Source organism: Leopardus geoffroyi, chromosome C1, assembly GCF_018350155.1.
Source record: "Leopardus geoffroyi isolate Oge1 chromosome C1, O.geoffroyi_Oge1_pat1.0, whole genome shotgun sequence".
Taxonomy (NCBI): Eukaryota; Metazoa; Chordata; class Mammalia; order Carnivora; family Felidae; genus Leopardus; species Leopardus geoffroyi.
The window spans coordinates 204,455,408-204,477,210 of NC_059328.1; the positions used below are offsets into that span (position 1 = coordinate 204,455,408).

Sequence of the window (21,803 nt, forward strand, 5' to 3'; positions counted from 1 at the left end):
ATCCTGTGTGCTGTGTTCTCCTTCCTGCTCCATTGTTGGGCTATTTGCTGCTAGTCGTTCCCTTTTGTAATTAATTATTCCTTTTTCTGCACCCTGTATTTATTGTTGCATTTCAGTACAAATCACAGTGTGCTTTGTTTTATGGTAAACTGTGTCATTCCTCGCTGGGCAAGGAGTGCGTCTAATTTATTCTTGAATCCCAGCGCACGCCACAGTGCCTTTGCATGTGGAAAGATGTGGTGGCAGTGCACCCACGGGTTCTCCCTTCCTCCTTGGGTCGCATTAACAGGAGACTTCCTTGCCCCTTGCAGGGAGGCGGGGCTAACTGACTAGGTCGTCCCAAGGAAATGAACAAAAGTGACATGTGTCACTTCTAGGCCGAGCCAGTGAAAAGGTCTGTGTGACCCTCTAGCTTTTCCTTCTCTGCTTTGATGACTGTGGTAATGTTGAGATGGCAGAACCACAGGGAGAAAAGAGTATAAGAAGAAAAGCAAGAAGAATAAATTTGGCCTGGAGAATTGCTCCAAACGGAAGAGAACTTTGCATAAGTAGGAAATAAACTTTTGCTGCATTCAGCCACTCAGATTTTAGGGTTTGTTTCCCCATCTAGGCTGCTCTTTCCTGACTGGTACAGGTGGTCAATATTTAATGGAATTACATGGAGAGTCTGGATATCTACAGATGCATCTTCTCGAATGATACAATTTATTTGCGCTTTCCATTTTCTTTCTCAATATAATCTCACTTAGACCTTGAGAATTCTGAAGGAGAAAGTATAACAGGTTGTTAAACTCTACAGGGCCCAGTTGCAAACAACTGGGCAGAAGTCATCACCCAATTCAATTGTGTTGTTACCTAGCCTAGAAAGGACTACAGCCATTTGGAAATTAATGACTATCCCCAGCAGATGGGAAGGTACCATACCTCACCCAGGAGTTGCTGTACCTTTGACATGTTAGAGAAATTTACAGCCCCAGAGGCTTACCTTTTCCACCTTGGCACATAATGATTTTACTTAATTGGGCCCTATGGGCTCTATGGAATATGGGGAGACTCCAGGTTACTCAATGACTTTTTATTCTCTGTGTACTGACTTTACTTTGTTTATGTGTGATGGGCAACTTAATGTATTTATTACAGATATGTAATTATTTTGTATATACACATTGTGATCACATACATGCAACCTTTATAGGTGATTTCCAGGGACTTAAAAATATTGGAAGGTAGAAGATCTATCCAACTCAGCTTATCTTTTGTTGGTATAATCTCTGAGAATAGTCTGTCATCACTGACAAGGATTCTTTTTCTGCCTAAACCTCACGCAAAATATTTTTCCTCTCTGCCCATCCATGGTCTTCTCTGGGAAGTGGGGCTAATTCTTATTCTTTAGATTGTGTGGGGATTGGAGAAAATGTTTGTGAGGATCTACTTACTACTTGGCCATTTGTAGATATTTAATAAACAGTAATTGATAATGATTATGTATTACACTCATGTGGAACTTTACTGTTTACACACACGTAACATTTTTTAAGAATTTCAATTCACCCTTACAACAGCTTTGGGGGTAGGTTTTATTATGTCCATTTGTAGTACAAGAAAGTGAGGCTCAGAGAAGACACTGAAGCTTGTGCAAAGTCATGGAGTAGAAAGTGGCAGCGCTGGGATTGAAAACTAGTCTCCTGACTCATCCTGGTGCCATAACTGGATGGTACCTTGGAACAGTGCTTCGGAGCAGAGCTGGAAGGAAAACGGTCTAGGGTCAATAACACATGGCCTGCCAGAAAGTAAAAGTTCCAGTGGCCATTGTGTCTCCAAGTTTATCTATTTTAAAATAAATCATCAGGGACACTTTGGCCTCATCCAAATGATTTCTGTAAATAAATCTGTGTTTGGATTATGCCATGTAAGCCACTGTGGGTAATAAGAGCACTGGAACAACAACAACAAAAAAGAACAGATTTCTGAAAACTATCCTGCTATGTACAGTTAGTTTGTGTCTAGTCACCCATTGGACCAGAAGGCCATTCTTTGTATATCAACATATTAGGAATAAAATATAATCCTTCTCATGGGTGTACTGAGAGAATCAGAGGTTTATTCCTTGTAGTTAAGATGCATCATGCCTCATATGCCTCTGTTCCTCCAAGATGCCAGAGAGCGCGTGTCAATATTTATCCCACCCCAACACTCAAATTAGCTCCTCTAGTAATCAGGCTGAAACACACACCCTCCTTGTAGCCTGTTCTCCTTCCTACAACATTCTTCTGATAGAGTCGTTCATTTCAATTAATGCCAGAGCAGAGGGGTTTGAGCTGCCCATCCATTTGGCAAGGGAATTGGGAATAGGATCAAAGTTGGTTTTATTTCAATAGCGTCTCTAGTGAGCTGTTAATTACTTGGGTTTCAAATCAGATGGCATTTGAAATAGAATATTGAATTACACCTGTGTTTGGGGGTCAGTTTATCTTCTGATATGAAGGTAGATTTGTGGCAGGAAGGAACAGGAGGAAATGAAGTTAGTTTTCTTCCTGTGTTTGATGGGGGGAAGGTCTTTGTTGCTAAAATATTCCTCAGGGCTTTGCATACTGGGTTAAACCAACAGGGAAAATTATATTTCAGGGACTTTGAGCCAGAGCAGACCTCCAGTTATCCCTCAAACAGATTAAAAAATGTAATCTTAGACTTGTTAATATGAAATATGACTTGCGCACACATACCTACACATGTATATATACAAATATTTATGGTTTCGAGTACTTAAGGTGAATTGAAAACTAGTTTGGTGGAAAATGAAGCAGTGGAATTAATGTTTCTGACCTCAGCATTCTAATATTTATCTCAAACACTTAGATTTTAATTTTATCGAAATAAGCTTTTGATTGTTTACCCATTTATACTTGTCAGGGGGTAATCTCTTAGTTTGGAAAATTTCACTTGCTCACTAGTCTGCAAACACTCCCATCTCCTTTCTGTTCCATAAGTGCCCACACCCTTCCTTGCCTCAGCGTGCTTACACTTTCAGCTTCATCTGTTCACAGTGCTTACTTCCAGTTCTGTATTTCCTACCCTACAGGTTGCAACTCCAATCTCACTTCCCCTGAGAGGATTTTCTGCCCATTGACTCTGCCTTATCATCCTATCCCTTCAAAGCACTGATGTCAGTGGGCATCTATCTTATTGATTTATTTGTCACATATATATTGTCTTCTTGCCCACGAAAGTAGGCGGGGCTGTCCTGCATACAGCACACTGTACCTGGCATGTTGCGAGCTGAGTGTCCCACATGTATTTCGTGAATGAATGAACAATTGGATGACTGAACAAGCTGTGGCGAGACCTTGGCCCAAGAACATTTCGACAATACCTTGCATTTGGGAGCTGAGCTATTCATACAGTAAAATTGGTATAGCTTCTCTCTTGGTTTCACTCAGTGTGGATCTTTGTTCCGACCTCCTTATAGGTGTCTCCTCTTGTCTTCTCTCTCTTTTTTATATCCTGCTTTTTGCCTTTATTTCTGTCTCTCAAAAACTGCTGATAATTTTCTCATGGGTTAGCTGAGAAACAAATACAAACTCTCTTTTATCAAATTCATAATGGCTATTACTAGTGGAACTGATCACAACAAAATAATACTGACAACAACTGAAACGGCCTGTGGTAGGATTTGTTATTGGTTACAAAAAATTGATGGCAAAATTAAATCTTCTTGACAAAATTTAGACGTGCAAAATTTGATCTGGGCAAATTGAACTTTGTGGAAATAAAGAAAACTCAAAATGGCAGAAGCATAGCTGTTAAAATTGGATGTGACTGAAAAAAAATAACCAACCTGATTTAAAATTTCTAAGGAAAAGGATTGATACTGACCAAATAATATCAGTGAAGTAAAAATAGCGACAAGGTAAAAGCATTTACATTATTTAATCAGGGGAAGATATGGCTGCAGGAGCTCATTCAATAAATCTCCATGTAGAGGAAAGATAATTTCTTGTGCTGAAGAATGGACAGCTGTTCTTTTCCAATAATAATAATAATAATAATAATAATAAAAAGGTATGAGAATACAGCAGGGAGTTTAGAAAGAACTTCCTGTCTACAGGTGACTTGGAAGGCCTGGAATGCATTTCCAGGAAGGGAGGTGGTGAGGGGAGAGAGGTAGGAAAGTAGAGTGTAGGGGTGTGTGTGTATGGGGGGGGGGGGAAGAAGTTTCTAGAATAAGATGTATCAGAAAGCTATCATTCTGAGGTGGCTTTCCTACATTCTTTTCTGACAGAAGACTCGAAGATCAATGAAGAGTTTTTACTCTCTAGAATATTCCTTTAGCCCCATATTTCTATGATTCTATGACTTTTTAAATTCTATTTTGCTCTTTGGTAAGAAAGTGGAACTATGCTATTTAGAAAATAAAATAAGGCCTTGTTGAGAAGTCACTTTATATCTCAGTATTCAAACTTACAGTTTTTTAAATTAGTTTTATGAATTTTTAATGAAATTTTTAGGAATTAGTTTTATGTATGTGGAATTCTTGCCAAAATCATTATTGTGATGACTGAGGATCATTGTTTTCAGTTTGGAATAATGGAAGTTTTCACTCTATACGGGGAAAAACCTAAGGATTGGGGAAGTAAAAATGATTCATTGTGATAGCAAAAATTTAACTTTTGGTTCTATGAGAGAAAACATTCAGGCCTTGTATGCAAAGAATCTTTGATGCGAGCCTTATATGTGATCAAAGAAAGATTCCTAGGACTACATCCCTGTAATAAAGGTTGTGTCATAAAGGTGGAATGGGAGACAGGGAAGGAAGGTCTTCCAGAGGACAGGAAGTAGCTCTAATCAGGGTGGGAAAAGCCATCTTGGAAACAAGATGGTGGTTGTCAACAGTAGGTTGAGGTTGCCACTCCTTTGATGAATGGGAGAGTTACTCTTACTCTCTGCTCCCAGTGTGGGGGCATCATGTGAAAAGCAGTAACTGTAAGTAAGGGACCGTGGCATCCAAAAAGAAACAAGCAAGAATTATCAAGTAAGTGGAAGGGTGTTTTGATTAAAGAGGACTTGAAAGGGGATTCTGGATTGTTCCCAAGTCATTGCATATGTTCAAATATTGGGAAATATACCAGTGAATGCATCCCAAGGTAACCTTTCAGAAAATGGGTGGTGTTAAAGGATTTTTCAGACCTAAGCACCAGAAATTCTAAGCTACTCTTGGTTTATTGTTAGAAATAGATGATGTAGCATATTTCTGTAAAATTTTTTTTTAAGTTTATTTATTTATTTTGAGAGAGAGAGAGAGAGAGAGAGAGAGAGAGAGAAAGACAAGTAGGAGAGGGGCAGAGAGAAGGAGAGACAGAATCCCAAGCAGGCTCCACCCCATCAGCACAGAGCCTGACATGGGGCTCAAACTTATGAACCATGAGATCATGACCTTAGCCGAGATCAAGAGTCGGATGCTTAACCGACTGAGCGACTCAGATGCCCCAGCATATTTCTTTTTAAAAATCTTTTATTTATTTATTTTTCTACCGTACAGAGTTATAGAATTTTTTCTCATGTGATGAGAGATTTTAAGGTCTGCTCTCTTAGCAACTTTCAAATATGCAATACAGCATTGTCAATTATAATTGCCCTGTTCTGCATTATATCCCCATGACTCATTCATTTTCTAACTGGAAGTTTGCACCCTTTGGCTCCCCTTACCCACTTTGCCCACCCCCTACCCTCTGCCTCTGGAAACCACTAATCTGTTCTGTGTATCTATGAGTTTGGTTTTTTAATTTTTTAAAATTATTATTATCATTATTATTAGGTTGCACGTACAAATGAGATCATACAGTGTTTGTCTTACTCTGACTTATTTCACTTAGCATAATGCCCTTAAGATTCATCCATGTTATTGCAAATGACAAGATTTCATGCTTTTTATGGCTGAATAATATTCCATTGTGTGTGCGTGCGTGTGTGTGTGTGTGTGTGTGTGTGTGTGTGTGAGCATTTATCACATTTTCTTTCTCCATTTATCTGTTGTTGAGATTTATGTTGCTCCCATATCTTGGCCATTGTAAATAATGTTGCAGTGAACATGGGTGGGCATATATCTTTCCAAGTTAGTATTTTCATTTTCTTTGGATAATTACTCAGAAGTGGAATTACTGGATCATATGGTAGTTCTATTTTTAATTTTTTGAGGCCCCTCCATGGTGTTTTCCGTAGTGACTGCACCAATTTACATTCCCACCGGCAATGCACAAGGGTTCCTTTTATATGCACCCTCGCCAGCATTTGTCAGTTCTCATCTTTTTGATAATAGCCATTCTAACAGGTGGAAGGTGATCTCACAGTGTGGTTTTGATCGTCATTTCCCTGATGAGTAGTGATGTTAGACATCTTCTCATATACCAGTTGGCCACCTGTATGGCCAACATACAAATCAGATTATTTGTTTTTTTTTTTTTTTTTTTTTTTGTTACTGAGTTGTACAAATTCTTTCTGTATTTTGGATATTAAGCCCTTATCAGATATATGATTTGCAAATATTTCCTCAGTAGGTTGCTTTTTCATTTTGTTAATGGTTTCCTTTGCCGTGCAGAAGCTCCTTAGTTTGATATAGTCTCACATGTTTATGATTGATTTTGTTGTCTTCGCTCTTGGTGTCAAATCCAAAAAATCACTACCAAGACTGATGTCAGGGAGCTTACTCCCTATGTTTTCTTCTAGGTGTTTTATGGTTTCAGGTCTTACATTCAGCCCTTTAATCCATTTTGAGTTAATTTTTGTGTGTGGTGTAAGATAGTGGCCCAGTTTCATTCTTCATATTTCTTTAATATAACTTTGTGGTAAGAATATTTGTCTTGTATTTCAAATACAAGGAGTACAGGAGAATGGCATATGTACCCCTGTTGGTATTATATGAAACAGACTACCTGGGGAAATCATGAAGCTTTGTACATGTTATGGTACCATTGCAGGAAGGCAATGAATATTTTTCTCTCTGCTTACCTTAAAAAATAGTCACATATCTTATTTAAAAAATAGCAACTATTGTGGTGATGATGCTGGTAGACAAGAAGTTCTACTAGGACCGTATTAAGCTATTAGTGCTATTTGTTGAAGATTAGGAATTACTAAAGGAAACCATATGACTATTGTTTGTTCTATCTTTCTGCGTGGTTCTCTTGAGTTTCTTATAATGATTAGTAATAAAGATGGGTGTTCATTTTTATGCTTTTTAAAATAAAGGTATGACATTGATTTGGTATAATGATCATGATTTTATTTTTAAAGGCATAATTGAGTAGACTAGAATTGTTATTTGATAACATTTATACCTCATTGCTCTTTAGACCTCAAGGTTATAACCATGACATCATCCATCTGGTGGTGCTATCCTCATTTCAGGCCAAGTATCACTTTTGCAAATTCAAACTTGAAATTGACATTTCATGCCATGGCAACTCTTTTATTCAGTAGTCTTTCGGTAATTAATATTTGATCTGCAGGAGAAAATAGAGAATTGACCTTAAACAAGATGCTTTAGTACTTATATATTCTTATATTAATTTTGTGTCTAGCGGAAGATTGGCTCATCAAGCTAGTTTTGCACAACATTTGGAAAGTGGGCTGCTAAAAGGTTAGTTTATTATAGACACCTAAACTAGCGGTGAATTTCCAAGCTATTTATGTTGGTAAGATGCAATGGCCTTATCTGTACTTCTTGCTGAATAGACCTTTTTCTTCTCTTCATTTGTAAATTGTTTGGAGACAGTTTTTTTCTTGCATAGGGAACACAATGCTGACAAGTCAACCTAATATCCATAGGATGATAGCCTATGAATATTTTTGATGACTAAGCACCCTTACATGGATTTCCTGTTGTCCCCTGAATCTCTCTACTGTGGGAAATTTCAATACGGAACAGAGAACCTCTTACTGCCAGTTTTGTGCCTGAAACACAAGAAAAGATGAACAGACGTCTGCTGCATTAAAAAAGGACACAGGCATGCATTAAATCCCTTATGTCTTACTTTTTAATGATGCAATTGTGAATTATGTTCTTGTTGCATTTGTAATTAGAGGCTGCAGCAGATGGCGAAGACTTATTTTAAAGTGATGTGTCTATTAAAATAAGCCACACTGCCAAATGATTGTTCACTGTAACAGCATCTTTACGCCCCTAAAACACTCTGATTCTTTGTTGATGTGCAGTTGATTACCACAGCTGATTACATATGTGCACATATTTGCTCAGAAATGTATCAGAGATATTTGATATGTGCAATACTTTATTTTAAAGTGTGTGTTATCACAATTATAGATAATGAAGCTTTCAATGAATTATTCAGTCACACCATCTACAAAGGGAATGCACTGATTTCCCTTTTCAATAAAATGAGGCATGAATCTTTCTAAACTATTGAGGCTAATTCTCCCTACACGGTGGGAGAAGCATTGAAGGGCGAGTGGGGAGTTTCTGGGTATTGAAAGATTCTCTTATGCACATTCTTATGAAGAACGGCTTTGATTTGGGTGAACTCAGTTCACGGATAGTGGTGGAATCTCAGACTAAGAGTGGGAATGGAGAGGAATAGGCACTGAGTGAGGGCCAGGTAAAAATGGAAGAGAGGAGGTAGTCAGATTGACAGTATGTATTAGAATAGGTTAGGCTGTGATAACAGACGGCACCTAAATCTCACTGGCTTATAATGACATAGTACCGAAATGACATTTCTCTCTCTGGCTACATGTTTATCCTGAAACATAAAAGGTGTTCTCCTTGTCATAATCTGTAGGGACCAGGTTGATGGAGGTTACATCTCAATACAGGGCTACACAATCACCTTACTAAAGGGAAAAGCATGGTGTCACTTAAAAACTAGCTTTTAAAACTTCTTGGTGGAAGAGTCACATGGGCGCTTCCACTCATCTCATTGGCCAGAGCAAGTCATGTGACTAAGCCTACTATTAAGAGGACAGGGAAGCGTAATCCTACTATTAGCCTGAAATATTTGGTGAGCGACAATTATGACCACCTCATGATGTAGTTTTCTGCAAGGCGATGTGTCCCTGAGACAGTTCCTCTACTTGGGTACGATGGCTACTTCATCTCCATCATTTTGGTCCCGAAATAGCATCAGATTGACTATTTTATGTTCCACAGTGTGCATAAAGACTTTTAGAAGAGGGTGTGTGTTACCTGGCGGGGTAGAGATGTCTGCCGGTTTAACATTTTCCAAACTGTGTTCTCTTCAAAGGTGTTAATGCAGAAATAAGGATTGCGTGGTGGTCAACGGAGTCTGGGAGTCTGTGGGTAAGTTACACAAATTACTTTTCAGAGCCTTTAATATGTTAATATGAGTGTCTATAAGGCCTGTACAGCATGTGGTATTTCTCAATTCTATATCATATCTTTTTGGAGAGCTTCTACGGGATGGTGTTTTGTGGGAACACATTTTGGGTTGCTGCTTTGGTCTCTCCCATCGGTACTTGGTTGTATGTTCGGTCACTATTTTGATTTCTGGGCTGATGAATACATTAAGATGCTTGGAGGGTCACATGCCCAGAGAGGGCATGGAAGCTCCAGGCATCCTTACCCCATAGCTGGCTCTATTCATCTCTTGCATTTTACTATTCCTGAGTTGCACCCCCTTATGATACACCAGAAAACATATGAGTATTTTCCTGAGTTCTGTGAGCTGTTCTAGCAAATTTTGAAACCTGAAGAAGGGGTTTGGGGGACCCTCAATTTGCAGCAATTGGTCAGAAGTAGAGGTGGTCCAGGACTTGAGACTGGCATTTGAAGTAAGGGCAGTCTGTGGGACTGAGCTCCTTTAACTTGTGGGATCTGGTGCTAACTCCAGGTGCTTGGCGGCAGGGCTGAATTGAATTGTTGCACAGCCAGTTGTGTCTGGAGAATCAGAGAGTGAGTTGTTGGTGCTGGAAAACACAGCAAAGCTGTTGGAGCCTCTCAAGGGAAGGTGGCCAGGCTTCCAGCGCCCTTTTTCCTCCAGCGCTCTTTCCCCCCTAGCCTGGAAAGAAAGAAGCATGATTTTGACGGGGTGGGGGGAGGGGCGAGGGGACATTTTGTGAGAGGAAAATACATGTCTTATATGAAGCTATGAACCGGCATTAGAGGGTGGAGTTAGGACTGGCAGTTCTAGATTGGGGAGCATCTGATGCCATAACTCCATACCCAAGAAATCATTATAATTCTCTTCTGCCATTAAGTAAAAATATATTATATAAATATAATAATAATAACTTATATCTAAGTATATATTATATATAAATATAAATAAATATATAACAATAATAAATATTTTTTCAACATGAGTTTGAATTGTGGGGGTTCACTTATACATGGATTTTTTTCAGTATAATACAATAATGTATTTTCTCTTATGGTTTTCTTAACATTTTATTTTCTCTAGCTTTCTTTATTGTAAGAATATGTATATAAGACATATATACAAAATATGTGTTAATCAACTTTATACTATTGGTAAGGCTTCGGACTATTAGTAGCTAAATTTGGGAGGAGTCAAGAGTTATATGTAGATTTTTGACTCACAGGGAGTTGGTGACCCCCACGTTATTCAAGGGTCAATAATATATGTGTGTGTGTGTGTGTGTGTGTGTGTGTGTGTGTGTGAGTGTGTGTGTATGTGTTGTGCGGGTGTGCATTTATATTTATATGGATAAAACATCTAAAACCAGGCACGTGATAAACACTCTGCAAATGTTTCTTCTTAGGCTAGTACAATAATAACAATGGCAAAAATGGATAACAGTTTTGAATACTTTATACGTATTTCTAAGCACGGTGCTAGATTTATGGATTATCTCATTTTGTTTTTGAAAACAACGCTGTGAGAAGTGGCTACTATAATTATTCCCATTTTTAGAGATGAGGGTACTCAGATTCAGATAGGTTAACATATTTGTCCAAAGCCATAAACCTAATAAGACGCAAAGCTAGGATTAGATGAACCCGGAAGTTTGACCGTGTTCTTAACCATTTTGCCACTATAACTACTGTTCCTTATGTTTGGTAGTGTTTAATGGTATTTAAAACGCATATGTAGAAACTATACCATTTGTCCTCCACAGTAGCACTGTTAAATGCCATGTTCTCCATTTTTATTTTTTTATTCCTATTTTTTAAAGTTTATTTTTATTTATTTTCTGACAGAGATAGAGAGCAAGCAGGGGAGGGGCAGAGGGAGAGGGAAGCAGAATACTAAGAAGGCTCGACACTGTCAGCACAGAGCCTGGATGTGTGGCTCAAACTCGAACCGTGAGATCATGACCTGAGCTGAAGTCAAGAGTTGGACACTTAACCACCTGAGCCACCCAGGTGCCTCTCCATTTTTAAAGATAAGGGAACCGAGTCTCAAGTAGTTAGTTGAATCATAATTTACAGGCAGGCAACTTGAGTTCTGGTCCATCCTTTTCCTAATGTACATCTTCTTTCTCCCCACTTCTGTTTTATCTAGCCCGATTCCTTTTTCTCTCATTTTCTTCTCCTTTCTCCCTCTATCCTACAATCTGGATTTGTAGAATGTGAACAACTGGGAAATAATTTCTTGGGATAGTCCTACAGAAGCCCAGAGAAGCAGTAATAGAATGGTAAGTGAGGAATGCAATCACCAGGCCCCAAATAAATTAATGCAAACACCACTACATTGCCTTCAATTTAATAAATCTTCACCCAACATATTCTGTGTGTCAGGTCTTCTCCTTCATAACTTTCCCTTCATCACCCCTTTATCCAAAAAATAAAAGTAGAGGGGAAGACAGGGCTACAGGGAAATTGGACCGGGAGAAGGGAACCAGAGACCATGTGCTACAGGGAACCGCATGGAGCCATAAGGGAATGACCTCACTGCATTCTCCATGTCAACGAAGGGTATTTTGAGTATAACAGTGAGCAGCTTTTTGCATCATGAAAGGGACAGCCCTAAAATTTCAGCATTTGCCACCAACATTTAGTGCGGGGTTAAGTGACAGCTGTTCCTTATCCTGGGTCAGGAAATGTGTGTGAGGTGCAGGACTGTACCAGTAAGCACAGTAAAGCTAGAACCTTCAAGAAACTGAAGAGCTGAATGCCTTGTAGCTATAGCTCTTCAGAGTTGCATACTTTTACTTGAATAATGAAGCTGCTCTTTTGTAATAGGCTGAATTATTTAAAATTTGAAAAATTATTTTACAAATGTTGTACATTTGGCTCGAGAGTCACAAGCCTTCAGATGATTTTGGAGACATTTTTTTTTTTTTCTTTTCTTTTTTGAGTTGATCAGTGTTTGTAAAAACTTGATTTTGAATGCCTCACTTAACATGCATGCTTTCTCCAGGTAGCTTCTTTGTCCAGTAGAGGCTTGGATTAAGTCAATGACTCTCTAGAAGCTGGTGAGGGTTTTGGCGGGTGGGGGGGAGATCCATAGGTGGGTTCTTTCATAATATTAATGTTTAGAATAATAATGAATCTGCTTATATTCTTGGCAGAAATGAGTAACTTTGGATAGTAAAAAACACTTGTGTCGTCATGAATAGACCAACTATTAATCTAACCAGGCATATAGATGTTGGTGGGGCTTTTGTAAGACCCAGGTAGCCTGCAGCCAGCCTGTATTCTTTAAGCCAATGGCCATTGTATTTTCCCAAGAGATGATTATGCCAGGATGGCTTCTCAGCTCACAAGAAGGCAGCGGGATGCAGCTGAATATATTTGTTGAAACTGGAGACCTTTATTTTCATCCTGGCTTTGCCTATAACACAATGTCACCTTGTGGAAATTGCTGATCATCTCTGATTTTGGTTCCTCATCTGGAAAATGTGGAAGTTGGTGAGGTGATCATCAATGCCCTGTCTAGCTTTAAAATTCTATGATGCCGGGAATATGGTTTGCCCATCAGTGAGAAGTCACTGAGCCGACCTTGGAAACTGCTTCATGCCAATTAATCTCTTCCCTCCCTTTAGTGGAAAATAATCAGAAAAACGGTTTCATATTGTAAAGCACGAATGTTTCTTTGGAACCCTCTTTCACTGCCTTATAAAAACCAAGTGGCTTACCACCATCCATTTGTGTCTGAGACAAGTGTTAACAGAAAAGATTTCCATAGAGTTAACTCTTGAGATTGAGGTTGCTGTATGAGTTTGATAACTGGTTACCAAGAGGCTGGGGAACATGAGAAGGAGGAGGAGGAGGTGGACTTGAAAATCTTTTTCGCTTTTGTGATGCTTTTCAAAGCTGCCCTACTGGGAAATCACTTTGATCAACACACACAAAAAGGATCAGTTTTGGCTATTTTTATATTGTAAAGCCCCCAGTGATGTTCTGGCATCTCTGAGAATGAGAGTTGCTAGCTGGGCACAACCTCTCTTGTCTAAATTATCTCTTCCTATCCTCCCCACCCCCAATCTCCTCCCACCCTGGGAGCCTGTGTTTATTTCCCATTCATTGAAGCTCTGAATTTGATTCTGGTTGTCTCCACAGCTGGCTCTGGTCCACCCTGAGTCCAAATCCTCCTTGGTATTTGGGTTAGTTCTGGTGGGGTGCCAGGAACTCTTTATTTATTTATTTATTTATTTATTTATTTTTATATGAAATTTATTGTCAAATTGGTTTCCATACAACACCCAGTGCTCATCCCAACAGGTGCCCTCCTCAATGCCCATCACCCACTTTCCCCTCCCTCCCACCCCCCTCAACCCTCAGTTTATTCTCAGTTTTTAAGAGTCTCTTATGCTTTGGCTCCCTCTCTCTCTAACTTTTTTTTTCCTTCCCCTCCCCCATGGGTTTCTGTTAAGTTTCTCAGGATCCACGTAAGAGTGAAACCATATGGTATCTGTCTTTCTCTGTATGGCTTATTTCACCTAGCATAACACTCTCCAGTTCCATCCATGTTGCTACAAATGGCCATATTTCATTCTTTCTCATTGCCACGTAGTACTCCATTGTGTATATAAACCACAATTTTTTTATCCATTCATCAGTGGATGGACATTTAGGCTCTTTCCATAATTTGGCTATTGTTGAAAGTGCTGCTATAAACATTGGGGTACAAGTGCCCCTATGCATCAGTACTTCTGTATCCCTTGGGTAAATTCCTAACAGTACTATTGCTGGGTCATAGGGTAGGTCTATTTTTAATTTTTTGAGGAACCTCCACACTGTTTTCCAGAGTGGCTGCACCAATTTGCATTCCCACCAACAGTGTAAGAGGGTTCCCATTTCTCCACATCCTCTCCAGCATCTAGAGTCTCCTGATTTGTTCATTTTGGCCACTCTGACTGGTGTGAGGTGATATCTGAGTGTGTAAACCACAATTTCTTTATCCATTCATCAGTTGATGGACATTTAGGCTCTTTCCACAATTTGGCTACTGTTGAAAGTGCTCCTATAAACATTGGGGTACAAGTTCCCCTATGCATCAGCACTCCAGGAACTCATTTTGAAAAATTCACACACTCCTGTGTTTCTTCTGCTGCAAAGGAGTTGGGTCAGAGACCCAGAATAAACGAATCGATGAGTGCCTCATTTGCTAATGTCAGAATCTGATTACCCATTCACTGGGCTTATTTTCTAGATGACCGTGGCTTCTGGCTCTGAAAGAATTATAGGAATTGAATAGGATTTTCTTTGTTCTACCTGTGATGATGACATGGTCTTGATTTTCCTAAATTCTCAAGTTAATGTAATTTTTCTTGTTGTCTACGAAGATGATAGGTGATTTGCTTAATATAAAAAAATAGAGGATGTAACTTTATTTATTTATATACATTTTTTATTGTTTATTATTTGAGAGAGAGAGAGAGAGAGAGAAACTGAGAGCAAGCAGGGAAGGGGCAGAGAGAGAGGGAGACACAGAATCCGAAGCAGGCTCCAGGCTCTGAGCACTCAGGACAGAGCCCGGCGCGGGGCTTGAACTCACAGCCTTCGAGATCATGACCTGAGCTGTAGTTGGCCGCCCAACCGACTGAGCCACCCAGGTGCCCCGAGGACGTAACTTTATATCATTAGGATATTCTCATGTGAATTTACAAATAGGAAAAATTCCCTTGTCAGACTGTGCCCCTGCATCCTGGTTTCAGAAACTGGGGATTCCTATGATGAATAGGCCTGTGTCTTGATAGCACAGAAAGAAGACTTAACTGGAGTTAAAAAAAAAAAAAATCAAGAAGTGATGTGATGTAACAACACGGTGTGCACATCTCCATCAGAACCAAACCAGGAACAACAGCAAAAACTCAAGCCACTTGGGCTCACTCCTCACATATGGATTAGTGTCTGGAATTAGATGATGAGCTTCATTGTGTGTTGAGCTTGTTGTTAATCGAATTAGCTTGTGTCTGTGTGTCCCTGATCTATCCCACTTGGGCCCAGACAGACAAGCAGGGCATTTATAGCACTGGCAGTGCTCAGTACTGAGTACTGAGGCAGTTAAGAGCATAGTAAAGAGCTATTGGGATGTGTGTGTGGGGGGGGGGGGGGGAGGGCACCCCATGATGAGGCACAGGATAAGCATGAATAAAGACACAATCAGTAAAACAGCACAACCCAACCCAGTGTCAGATGAATGGGCAGCTGCTCAGGGTAGTTGGTTAAAGTCTCTGTGAGTAGGGGGTGGCAGAAATTTCTGGAAAGTCTTCTTTGTGAAGGTGAACTTGAAGCAGGCTCTGGAAGAGGGAAGGCTGTGTAGCAAAGCCGTGGGAGTGGGTTCGGGGAGAGAAGGGGGAAGCGCAGGTGGGGGCAATGATTTTGGAGTAGCTAAATGGAGAATGCGAGCTTGGATTCTGAAGGAACTGAGGGCCTTCGGGGAACATTTGGAAGGGAGAGGACGTGATGAAATCACGCAGAGACGTTTTTGAGGAGTCAAAAGTTAAGATCAAATTAAGGACTGGTTAAGTCACTTTCTTGGCTAAAAAGATGGAGGAAGAGTGGGGACAATGGGCAAAATATCTTCCAGCCCTGAGGAAAGAGACAAACCTGATAAAACCAGACTCAGGTTAGTAATTTGCCTTTGTTTGCTTCTGAGTATGGTTTTCAGTGTGTGTTCTACTCTCTTAGAGTAATATCCTAATTCCTCTCTTCTTTTTTCACGTTCCTTACAAAACCCTGCTCAGGGATTAGAATCAGCAGCCAGAGGCCAGTCCCCCCTCTGAGAACTATCAGACTTGGGCAGACAGATCAGCCTCAAGCCACTGCCTGTTCCCAGGGGCACAGCCCCCTGCATGGGCTTGCTCAGGAAGACTCCTTCTGGGGCCAGCACACCATTTCCCATCCCGAACCCGGTCATCTGACCTTCCCGAAAAGGCTTGTTTCCCTTGTACTGACACAGGGAATGCAATTCTGGTCCTTTTGAGTAAACAGTTTTGCGCAGTTGGTTGGGGGTGGGGTGGGGGGCACACTCAATAACGAAAGCCTGCGATTCCGATTCCGTCCTTTCTCTAGTCCCAGCCGCCCAGAATGTGCTCACCGTCCGGAAGGACATCCTGTCCAGCCTCTCCCTTCTTCTTCGGAGTGTGGCAGCACGGAAGGTCCTCTCTGCTCTGTTGCGGCTGGGAACTCACTCACCCCTTTTCATGCCTGTTAGAATCAGATGGTATCCCTTTAAGACCTCCAGCTAAAACGTGTGTAGATCTGTCGGGTCGTTAACCTACGTTTGATTGATGCAAGATTTTCATTTCTAATTAGGCCTGTTTGCTCAAGAAGTACAAATAAAACCAACACGTGCTCCTTAATCCTGTTAGAGCTGGTGGCAAGGTAGACTATTTTCTACTTTATAGTTTTAAAATTCCAACTCTAAATGTGAATTACTTTTCTGTCTGACTCCTCTGGTGTGGGTTATTGTTATGCTAATTCAGGTGTATGTCTTCCAGGACCTTATAAGTATATAAATCTTGTTGTTCTTTTGAACAAATTGGATGGTTAATCCTTTAATCAGTTATTGAGAGATTGCTACAAGCACAGAGCAAAGGCCAGACCTCAAAGCTCAGCAGTTTGAAGGGCGTCATTGTTATGCATTTGGTGTCTCTCCTTTGTTTTTCCTTTTTCCTTCTGTTAAATAGGAAACTTAGTCTAATCCTACAGAAAGCACTTTCTTTTAAGGTGAAAAGATGGGAGCAAGGGAGGAGACAGAGGTTCTAATGATTCAAACAATAGGTGATGCTGCTGGTGGGAATAGTCTCTTCCTGCTCTCCCCACCCCTACCTCTTTCTCTGCCTCCCCTGCTTCCCTCTTGGGTTTCCCCCCCCCCCCCCCCAGAAGGAAACCTACCTCCAGTAGGTTGGCTGTATTTGTCATGGAGCTTTTCTGTTTTCTTAAAGTGTTGGTGTGTATTCTGTGGATAACCTTTTGGTTGCAGTTTTTCCTTGATCTGTCCCTGAAAAAAAGTAATTGAGACTCCCATCAATTGCTCAGAAATAATAGGTTCAATTCAAACACATTACCATTCATTGACAGGTGTTTCTGAGTCTAACGGGAGGGAGGTTTAACTTCATATGGATGGTTACTGCCTACTGCCGACAAGATCGTTTGCCATCAGATCCTTTGTGTGTGGAGTCCCTGGCTTGACCACAGCCCTACTTGAGTTGATAGGGGCCTCTGGCCAGTCATGCCCCTGGACACTTGTGTTATTCCTTTCTACAGGATGTGTTCTGAATTGATTTATATTTACAAGGACTGAGTCCACCATTCTGCTACTCCAGCTGACCAAAGCATATCATGTTACAGCCATTTTTCTATCCAAGCCTCATTCAAAAGAGCCCAGAGAGGACCTTTGTGGGGGTGCGTATGCTGTGAAAGCCCCATGTGGAAATGCCATCAAGGGGACGTAATGGAGAAATGAAAGCAAGGTGCAGAAATTAGAGGGAGCGACAGAAATTGAGATTCTGACTTCAAAGTAGAAAGATTTCTGTGTAAACCTTCTCACATGGAGTAGGGTAAGGATTCAAATCAGAATCTAAAGTTCCGATGGAAGTCCCAGACAAATGATGTTTTAAATCTTTATGGCCCTGGGGCTTTAAATTTTTATTCTTTTAAAGAAAATTGTCGTCTGAAATCTGTCTAGAATCTAAATTGCCTTGTTGGTTTTCTTCTGGTGACTCTCCTCACTCACACTAGGCCAGCTGGTGTGATAACAGTTTTTCTTTTTCAGGAATTCTGTTGGGCAGATATAGGTGTTTCTAGTGTTGGGCTTCACAAATGTGTAACCAAGGAAGAGTGCTTAGAAAACAAAAATAGAAGTTCCCCATATTGAAAAGGTAAGCCAACTTCTTTAGGAATATAGACCCCCAAACGATGACAGCGATCATAGTTACCAGTCAGTGAATATTCACTGCATTTACCATTACAAAGTAGGCATTACTGTCTGCCATGTTATAGAGGAGGATACTGAAGTTCACACACACTAAGCAAGCTAATAATAGAATTCAAGTCCAGATCTGTCGGCCGTAGCAATTGATTTAGAGATGGTCACATGAGAAGGCAGGCCAGTGGAAGTTTCTAAGATTAATTGGTAAAAGAATTTCTTCTGGGAATCCTGGAAAGTTAATGTAAGTCTAAACATTCCCGATAAATGTCTAAAGGAAACTTATCTAAGAAGGAAGCCAAAGCAGAGAAAAGTATGGGAAATGGAAAAAGTTGGGTCTCTGAGGACATGATTTCGGCACCTGGATACAGCTACGCCTGAAGCCAGATCCTCCTAGACTGTTGAGTTACATAAAACTGTATATTCCTTTTTTTGGTTTAAGCCTCTTTGTTGGAAAAGGTAGAGTCATGCACTCATGGAGGCAGTCTTTTGACCCCCATTTGGTTGTGTAAGAACGAGTTCGGGGCCTGACACATTTTCTTGCCAAGAGATAGAGTCCTTGTGGCCTATTCTGGGCGTATCACTTTTCCTGTTTCAGATTCAGTGTGTGCTTCTCGTTCTGCAGAAGCATGTGTGTCAAATGGCAGCTGGCCAACCCTACTGTTTCTATTCTCTTTGTGGAGGGGGCTGAGTCCTTCTCCTGCAGCACAGGAAGCATACGTGTAGGCCAGTTGCCCTGCGTCTGCCAGGAGGGACCTGCTGGCCATGGGGGAACTGATGCCCACTATTAGAACTGATCTCACTCTCTCCCTTTTCTGTGTACATAAAGCATCGTTCCATCCAGTGCTTGACTGATGTGTGTTTTCCTGGCAACTCCAGCACCAAGATGCAGTGGACAGAAGTCTTCTATTCCTGGTGATAGGCAACTTATGTCACTTGCTTGACACTCTCTGGAATAGTTTTCTGCCTTGAAACTGAAAGCTGAAAGGATCTTGACTATTCTCTTTTCGTTCCCAAACTTTCTCTGAGTCCCCTAGCAAGCCCAGGCATTTCTCCTACCCTTCTCTCACTCCAGAATTTATCATCATTACAGTGCCATCATTATCGTACCATATTTTTATATATCCATCCTTCACTAGACTGCAAAATCCTAAAGAGCAGAGATAATGCCTCTGTGTGTGTATGTGTGTATTTAATTCTTGCCTCTAGGTCCAAATTGAGTAAAAAATGCAAAGCAATCTTTAGTATTTAAACAAATTCTTTAACATGCAAACAAATCATCAGAAGGTCTTGTCAAAATGTAGAGTCTGTTTCAGAAGTTTCTGGGTTGGAGCCAGTGATTCGTATTCCTAATAAATGCTTTGGTACTTTGAGAAGCAAAATATTGGCAATGTGTCATTAACTTCTCTAGGAAGATGTCATGTCAGAGCATGTAGGAACCTTCTGATAAATCCCTGACTTGTTAGGTGGTAAAGATGTATTTTTTAAGAGCTAAACTCAAATTTTAACTTTATTTCAATGGAGATTAAATTATTAATATAGAACTTGAGGCACACAGAGACCTTATTTTCTTAATAAACCAGTAAGTACTTTTTGAGCACTGATTTTGAGCCCACCTCTTGGCTAAATATGCTGACATACAGAGGAAATATTAAGCTAGCTCAGTATAACCAATTTTAGACCTGGAAAGAAGAGAGATTCTCTCCTGCTGATTTAGGAGTGCTGATTTAGGAGATAAACAACTATCTTCACTTTTTCCATTGCCTTGACAATTCTTTGCTCGACATTCCAGAAAGAGAAGGTTCTGGAGCTCATCATTCGCTCACACCTTGATGTGTATTACTCTGCTTTCCTTCCTTTTACCCAAAAGAGATCCATCAAATAAGGGAATTGGGATTTTGCTCTGGTGGCTGAGCCAATCCTGGAGCAAGGGGATAATTCTCAGGGAAGGCAGGAGAATCCCGTTGGACAAAGTTGTTGTTGTTAGATTTCTTTAAGAGAGTGCTATATACCCAACCATGTTACTCAGTAGAAATGGCACCGAAGGTAAGATGAAGTCTACTTATTTTCAAATTTTGTATCTGGACCATAAGAATCACTGAAAGTCAGGGATTGCAGGGAACTCTGTGATTGCTGGGTTTAAAATGATCTCTTCGTCAAGAAGGAGCCTATAACCCTGAGTGCAGCTTGCCTTCCCCACACATGCTTCTAGTGCGGTGTGGGGTCCATGCCTCCTGGTTGGAGCTCTTTTTATAGCACAGGAGACAGGGGAGCACGGGTGGCTAAGAGCCCATGCTCTCCTCTGCAGTCAGGCTGTTTGGGTTTGACTCCTACTTCTTCAGTTGCTAATGGGCTTTAACTGAGTTCTTTTTAGGCCCTCTGTGTCTCAGTTCCTCATTTATAAAATAAAGATAGTGGTAGTAACTACCTCAATGGACTGCTATAAAGATTAAATGAGTTGATACAGGTAAAGCAATTAGAGCGGTGCCTGTCCATAGCAAGTGTCCAGTAAATATAGGTGGCCATTACTATCCTCATTACTGTTGCCTTCCGTGATGTGACTTCCAGGCTATCAGTAAGGAACCCTTTGCTACAGGCTAGCCCTGAACCCTAGATTTTCCCTACCTACTTACCATTGACTCATACTGTATTATATAAGCTAATTATGCCTCCCCAATTAAAAAGAAAAAAGAAAAGGTAAAAAAGAAGGGCTCACATTACACAGTTGACAATGTGGCTTAAAATGCCAATATTCCTGAGACAGGGATCATGATAATTTACTTTCACTCTACGTTAGGAAAAACTAATATTGGATCCTTTCCCGGGAACACGTTTGCAAGGATGAAGGACCACAGGACTTTGGGTGTCTGGAATGTCAGAATGATGGGAAAGGGGAAGCTAGGAAAGGGAGGAGGGAATTGAGGGTACAGAAGACAGTCTGTCCAAAGCCAAGCTCCTTAGCGCCTGTAGTATCAGGATCCATTCTGTCCCTTGTCCCCTCTGATTGCTCCTCCATAGCCCCTCCCATGGAGATAACTGCATATCCAAGCTTTAATCCTTTTAGCCTACAGAAGTCTGAAGGGCTACTGAAAACTCCTCATTGTATAGGGGGAGATGGAACTGAGGGTTTCCAGGTATAGAGCATCCCAGGGAGTGACTGACTTAGGCCAGTGTCTCAGCATTGGTCACAACAGCAATTTTTGTTGTGGGGTTGGCTTGTGCTTTGTGGGATATTTAGCAGCGTCCTTGACCTCTACTCACAACATGCTCCTCCCAACTAGGTAGTGACAACCAAAAATGCCTCCAGACGTTGCCAAGTGTTCCTTTGGGAACAAAACTGCTCCCAGCTGAGAATGCTTGGCTTAAGCCTCTCTAAGACCTGCTGGTTTTATTCTCTCTTGGCCAGGTAGGTTGGATTCAGGTCAGTGGGATCATGGGCTGATTGGCTTCTACATGGAGATCTCCACATGGAGATTCTCTTCCACTCCCCCA

At 40.7% G+C, this 21,803-nt stretch overlaps 1 long non-coding RNA gene across 1 annotated transcript in view; it reads left to right on the forward strand.

The window, feature by feature from the left end:
- LOC123599524 overlaps positions 1-21,803 on the forward strand; it is a 379,142-nt gene that overhangs the window by 194,428 nt on the left and 162,911 nt on the right. The window contains exon 3 of the long non-coding RNA XR_006713177.1: positions 9,255-9,310. This is a non-coding gene — a long non-coding RNA (uncharacterized LOC123599524). The remainder of the gene's footprint in view (positions 1-9,254; positions 9,311-21,803) is intronic.